Genomic DNA, 7039 nt, shown 5'->3' with positions numbered 1-7039 from the left:
TTGCTGGTAAAATGCAGTAGCTGGTGAACTAACCGTTAACTCGCTAGCTATCTTGGCCTGTGTTAAATATCTCCCTGTTCTCGCCCCTGTATTTTGTTCACCATTGTACACTATTTTGTTGAATAAATATTTATTGTTGTAGGACCATAAGCTATCCAAGCTAAATAGCTTGCTAGCTTACTATAGTTAGTTAGCAAACAACAATTTATCCTCCAACAATTTTTACTCCAACAGTGATTAAAAGTGGTTGGTGTACCATGGCTAATAAGCTACCATAGCTTCCACCATTTTGGACTCTATGGCTCTTTGATGCCCTCAAAGGTCAGCAGCACTGTGAAGACGCTTTTCTTCTGGTCAACAGTACAAATTTGCGGGTGAAAGTTCAGCAAAATCAGACTTGATACAAAAAAATCTGACTTTACTTCACCCCCATGTTAATTTGCAAATCCTGCTAAGGTGAAGGCATGACCCGGCCTACTCTGCCTCTTATTGGCATAGCCTGACATTGACGTTTCTCAATTAGCCCTCGTTGAAAGAACAGGGCGTTTTTGCATGCTGTTCTGCTGTCTTTGGCAAATTGGCTCAAAATTGTTAATATGTTGTAAATTTATTCACAGTATAGGTAGCAACCTATTGTGGAGGGTGAGAAAAAACTTAAGATTGTTAACTGTAAGACCCAGTGAAAGTGTAGGCCACTGAGATGCGCCAGGTCGATGAAAGAGATGTGAAGGCAGCTAGCAATCCAGTCACAGAGTAAATCTTGCTGTAATTTAATGCCATGCCTTGAATAGTATGAACAGTGCTTGAAATAGTAGTGAGCCATGACAAAACACAACAATAACACCAGATCTCCCTTCTCAAGGATCTATGGGAGGACTGCCATTGTTCCATCAGACCTTGCTAATGCTAAGTCAAATGAACCAGGCAGCTACTGACGGTTATAAACATGCAAAAATATGTATTCATGAACAGTGTTGGGGGTAACACGTTGCAAAGTAACGCATTACTGTAATCAGATTACTTTTGTCCGTAACGCAGTAATGTACTACCGTTGAACTTCAGAAAACACATTACAGTTACTATTAAGAAAATCATCGCGTTACTTGGGAACTTGTTCTTGAACTATCCGCATAACCGAAGGAGAGAAAAATAAAGCAAAGGTCCCTTTTCGTGCGTGTTTGCGTAACGCTTTTTGGACCTCACTTCTGACTTCAACACCAGTTCCTGAGGACGCAGAAATTGCAGAGCCGCCATAGACATCTTTTGAGGGGTGGAGGTATTTACTTCATATTGTTTCACAAAAGGACAGCAATACCCTCTAGTGCACCTGTGGCAAGGCTCTTTGGCCTGGGTAGTCTTGTGCTGACTCCAAGGAGGAACAGGTTGTCTGTCAAACAATTTGAGAGACTCCTGCCCAGGGTCTGAACTACGGGGCAGCCAGGGGAGCTTAGCTCAGCCTTAATAAGACATCAGTTCCCCTAAAAGCATGATTTGTGATATTTTGGGGGGTCTCTTAAATATTGACAGCATGCTTTATTGACATTACTCTCTATATTTCTCTATCATCATGGATCATGTGGAGCGTCAGACTTCATCCAGCCAGAGGGAACTATCATCAACCGTCTGCGCAGCGATCTCCTGGCCCTGTACGCTCCACCGCCTAGTACAACTGACACGCTATGACCGGTTCATGAAGGTTCCCTCTGGCTGGATGAATATTATGCATGATCCATGCACTACTGCAGCTGGGGGGCTCTCCGCAGCGCCACACAACTTTCTAGATCCTTCCCTCTCACGGAGAAAAGAAATAAATATTTCCAACGAAATGTCCAAATAAACTTTTAAGCATTATAGTATGCTACTGTTCTCAAGCCTTTTTCTTCTCTTTACAAAGGTTGGGCTGATGTTCACAACTTTGTTGTCAGCTTTGTAGTATTAAAGAGCATAAAAGAGAGATCCTGTGTATGTTCTCATTATAAGTATTTGTGTTTATCTGGGCATATATGACATGTGACTTTTTTGTTATTGTGCATCACATGTGATGTTACGCAGTAATCCAAAAGTAATGTAACTAGTAGTGTAACTAGTTACTTTCAACAGCGAGTAATCTAGTAAAGTAAGGCAATTCTTTTTAAACAAAGTAACTAGTAATGTGTAATACATTACCTTTTTTGAGTAACTACCCCAACGCTGTTCATGAACGAATTAATGAGTTGCTATTGTGAACAAATGGACTACATTTAGAAAAAAATATTAATGGTCTATCAATTTTGAGCTAATTTGCTGATGATAGCTGAACTGCAAAACGTCCTGTTCTTTCAGCGAGGGCTACATGCAAAATGTACCATAAGGCTAAGCCAATAAGAGGCAGAGTAGGGTGGTTCATGCCTTCACCATAGTAGGATTTGCAAATTCACAACGGGCAAATCTAAAAGTCATGGCGATTCTATTGTAATCGTGCCAGTGTGACCAGGCTTTAACACTCTAGTTCTGAGGCAAGGATAGAGTTACACGAACATTCACACGCTGATGTTTACAGCTCATTTTTAACCTTCTAAAATCTCTTGTTTTTGTAATGCAGCAGCAGCCTTGTCAGTTGTTTATGATCCAATATCAAGCCATTCTTTTTACAACCACCCTGGATGGGGAAAAAGCACAGAAGGTCAGAGTGGAGGTTTTTATTGGTACATACCAACAGTGAAAGTCATAATGCTGTCAAAAGCATTTTACAGCACTTTAACTGCTTGTTAAAACCACATCAGCCTGTCAGGTATGATTGGACTTCACATATTCATGAATTAACGCACTTCACCTGCACGCACAGTAGCCGATATGCTAAATCAGTCTCATTTAAAAGTAGTATGGTGGCAAGCACTAAGACCTTATTTTTTTACCTCGTGCCATGGTTGTCATAGCAACCATGCAATATGACAGAGCTGATGACAGAAGAGCACTAAGCGGAGATCTGTCACTGAAATAGCCTCATATGGTGGAGCCATGCTATAATGATGTGTGTACCTGCATGTGTGTGTGTGTGTGTACATGTGTGTGAACACAGATGGATCAACACACGTGTGGATGGACCACTACTTTTTCTTCTTCTGCTGCATCCACAGAAAAGCAAAATCATTTTGGTTTGATTAGATCTGGGAGTTCTCCTCTCACCACAAACATGACAAAAAGGCGACGTGAAGTGTGTTTGGACAATGTGTCAAGTCTATTGATGGCAGACCAAAACAAATAGGGGCCCTCTGTTTTTTCACCTTAGCAGGAGGTTGTGTTTGGTGGCAGAAGGTCTCATATAAACACAATAGGCCACGGCCTTTCTTTTCTTATGTCTTGACCGAGTTTCACTGGCAACTATAAAATTCTGCATTTTGTTGATATCTGCACTAGGGCTGACCCAAATAGTCGAAGATTCGATGGGCAAAGCCTGATTCGACTGTCATCTCACAGTCGAAGCTTCACAGCGAAACAAGGATCATGCCATTTTGGCGATATGGGGGTGCTCAACATCTGATTTTACATAGAACTACCAGTTTTCTCCCAATAAGTTAATATACTTTAATGCTGTAGATAATCATGTAAAAAGAATAATGTATATTCTATGTTCAATGATACAGTATATACAAATTCAAAATTCAGTGTACAAGCAACCACACTGTGTCTTGTACTCCAGCGCACTGTCCATCTGGTCCTCTGCATGCCTTCTTGACTTGTCGTTAAGCTAAGCTATTGTTGTTCTCTTTGGTAACGTAAAATAAAGGAAAAACAGCTAGTCCTGCTGAACACATAATCAGGACACCAAACCATCTGAGAAATAACGTGAGAAAGCATCAACACCATACATGGAAAAATTGTGGCGAAAAGATAGTTTGTTTGCTAATTCAACAACACAGCTACAGTAACACTGTCTTTGTAACTAAAGTGACGTAGGGGTGGCAACATTAATTCTACATCTGATTTTTTAGAAAGAGTCAGAGCCTTACTCTGGTTGCAATTCTTATCTTTTATGTCGGATCTCATAAAGCACTTCAAAGGTTCAAAGCTTCTAATTTAGACCAGGGGTTAATGGTGCATCAGATCACATGTTTGATAAATGTTTTCAGATTTGTCAGTTAACTCTGCACTTCTCTTCTTTGTTGACCTTTAGTGGTCAAATCATCAGAATGGAGCATAAGGGCATGTTAAGGTCACCCTGTGTCCCAATGGGGGTCGTCTTTGGTCAAAAAGATCAAAATGGTTAAGATGCTTAATCTCATGAGAGGGAGGCTTGTTTAGTGGATCCACGATGCCAGGTCAGGTCAGTGAAGTGTCAAGAGTTCAAAAGGCACCACTCAACATTTCATTATTTATTTTCAGCTATCTTTCTTCTTCTTCTATGTTATGTGGACACAATCTCTCCAGGTGAAATGTTTAAGAATAAAAAGAGTTCTGTCACAAAAAAAAAAAGTCACACAAAAGTTAGAGCCCTGAGGTTGTCCTCACACAGTATGGGGGTCTTGGGTAGAGCTACTAGAATGGTAAATAGCTCCTGGTCACATGTATGATTCCACAGCTCTTTGCAGACTCAAACCTCTCATCAGCCATCACTCTTGGATTTATTGCTGTGTTTTTCCATTTCATACAACTCTTCTGTGTTGGAGCAACAGTGGTGCAATGCAGTACTTTTTTTTCATTATGTTTTCTATACAGTTCAGTCAACTAAAGGGACTCTGTAAGTGTACTGCTAACAAATTCAGACATATTTGACATTGCATTGGATTTTCACATTGCAGCTATAGCGCTGTGTGTGTGTGTGTGTCTGTGTGTGTGTAAAAGATTATTTGTACTAGCTCTGAATCATCCCACCTCTTTCACTCCAGATATTACCAAGTACTACTGCGGGGAGAAATTGCTTTTTGATTGATTTTGATTCCCGCGTGTTTTACATGTTGTTTAATACAGATAAGGGAGAAAATCTAGCAATACCTCTGTAAGCGTTATGATGCAGGCAATTAATAAAGAGTTTAATAAAGTTTGAAGCACCTAGATTAGAAGTTATAAACTTGTTCCAACCACATTGCTAAGTATCTATGTTATTTTTCTGGTTACTGAGAGGCCATGTTTTGGTTTTTAGGATGATTTCAGCTTGGTCTGCTCTTGTTGGATGCATGAGTGTCTTCAAGTGCTGCAGTGGCAACCAAGACCACTCAAAGCTTTTAGAGTATGTGGGATAAATACATGCAGAGCTCTATTAAAGGTCCCAGCATGCAATCACGCCAAACATAGTCATAGCTTGCTAATAGGTCTTAATGGCAGAATATTAGGCGCATTTAACAGACCACTTCTATGGTCAGGTCTCTTCCCCAGTCATTACTTTTTCATCACCACCTCTAAATTTCCTGCCATTTTCAGTATTCATCAGCATATCCATCCATCCATCGCCCTCACCATTTTCAGGAAACGGTTACAGCATCATAACATATAGAAGGAAAGAGAAAGAAACAGATAGGATTGTATTGAAAACCAGTGAATGTGATAATATGTAATGTGTTTTATTTTGTTTGATGATATGTTTTATGTTAAAGGAGGCAAACGCTGTACTTGACAGTCAAGTTTTGACTGTGTTTTTGGAGTAATAATGTGATAATTTTAAAAAATCTATTATTTATATATAGTATTTATTTATATTATAATATTTATCAATCAAAGCATGGCCCCATTCCTTCAAAGATTTCTAATCCCAGATCTCCATTGACTCTAGGACCTGCAGTAAAGATTGTATTCCCTGTCAGCTGTTCAAGATTGGTGCCAATGTTACAGGTCTCAGATGGAGAACCCATAAACAGATAAGGTTTTCCTGTAAAACAGGAGAAAGAGTGAGACAGGCGACAGTTACTTGATCCCGTTGCAGCTCCGACCAGAAGACTTTATTCACTGATATACAAAATATCCCTTATTTTCAGTATTTCGTTTCTGTATCAAAACGGTTATCAATACAAACATTCACTGTACCAATATAAACAAAATATCTCAATACAATACAATTCTTCTTTAAACACACATTCTCCTTTTTCCACTCACCAATAAACATAATACAATCAGTATACTACTGCATCACTAAATCCTCATTCTGTCTGTTAACTGAGTCCACATTTCCATTTTGTTTACAATTATGGAAAAAAAAACAATGATGTGGGTTGTAGAATTTTCCCGGTTCTTAATTATCCATTTACCCGACATTACTCACAGGGTAAATAGCAGACGACTAACATTTCCAGACTGTTTTTTTTATCAAACAGAAAGAAAACTAGCATATTGTTACTTATGACAGTTTGGTACAAATGGGCAAGCTTAGAGCTTACAAAGTCAAACTTACTGGAACACTATACACATTACACCAACTGGAACACCAAAGAAAATGATATTTAACCCCAAAATGGAATGTACTGGAGCCATGAACTAAAGCATGCTTGAGTCTTAATCCCAGCATCCCGCATTTTGCCGGCGCCATTTTAACTCTAACCTGACACACGTTTTCTCCCTTCCTCTACAAAACCATGAAAATTATAAAAATACCTTCCACACAGCGTTGTAACACTTCATTTAAATGTCAGCAACATGTACATGTAGTTATACATTGTTTTAAAACTTTACCAACCTGTAAAACAGGAGAAAGAGTGAGACAGGCGACAGTTGCTTGATCTCGTTGCAGCTCCGCTCAGAAGACTGAGGAAGCAACAAGTCCGCTAGCAAAGAGAGTCGTGCGGGAAGCAAAATGTCACACTGCCCCCTGCTGGCAACACTGGAATGTCCACAGCGTATTACAGAGCCTCTTAATATCATTAGAGAATATAATAAACTCCCTCTGTGGTTCATAACAGAATATCCTTGCAGAATTAACATTCTTAAAGTAAAACTAAACATTACATAAAATGTGACAATACATTTTGTGTGTGTCACACCAACATCTGTTTCTTGAAAGCCATATGTTGCTGAACAAGACACTAACTGTTCACTAATAGTTGAAATTACATTTCTTAACAAATGTATAGAA

Source organism: Micropterus dolomieu, linkage group LG16 (assembly GCF_021292245.1).
Source record: "Micropterus dolomieu isolate WLL.071019.BEF.003 ecotype Adirondacks linkage group LG16, ASM2129224v1, whole genome shotgun sequence".
Lineage (NCBI taxonomy): Eukaryota > Metazoa > Chordata > Actinopteri > Centrarchiformes > Centrarchidae > Micropterus > Micropterus dolomieu.
Note: the sequence above shows the minus strand (reverse complement) of the source record.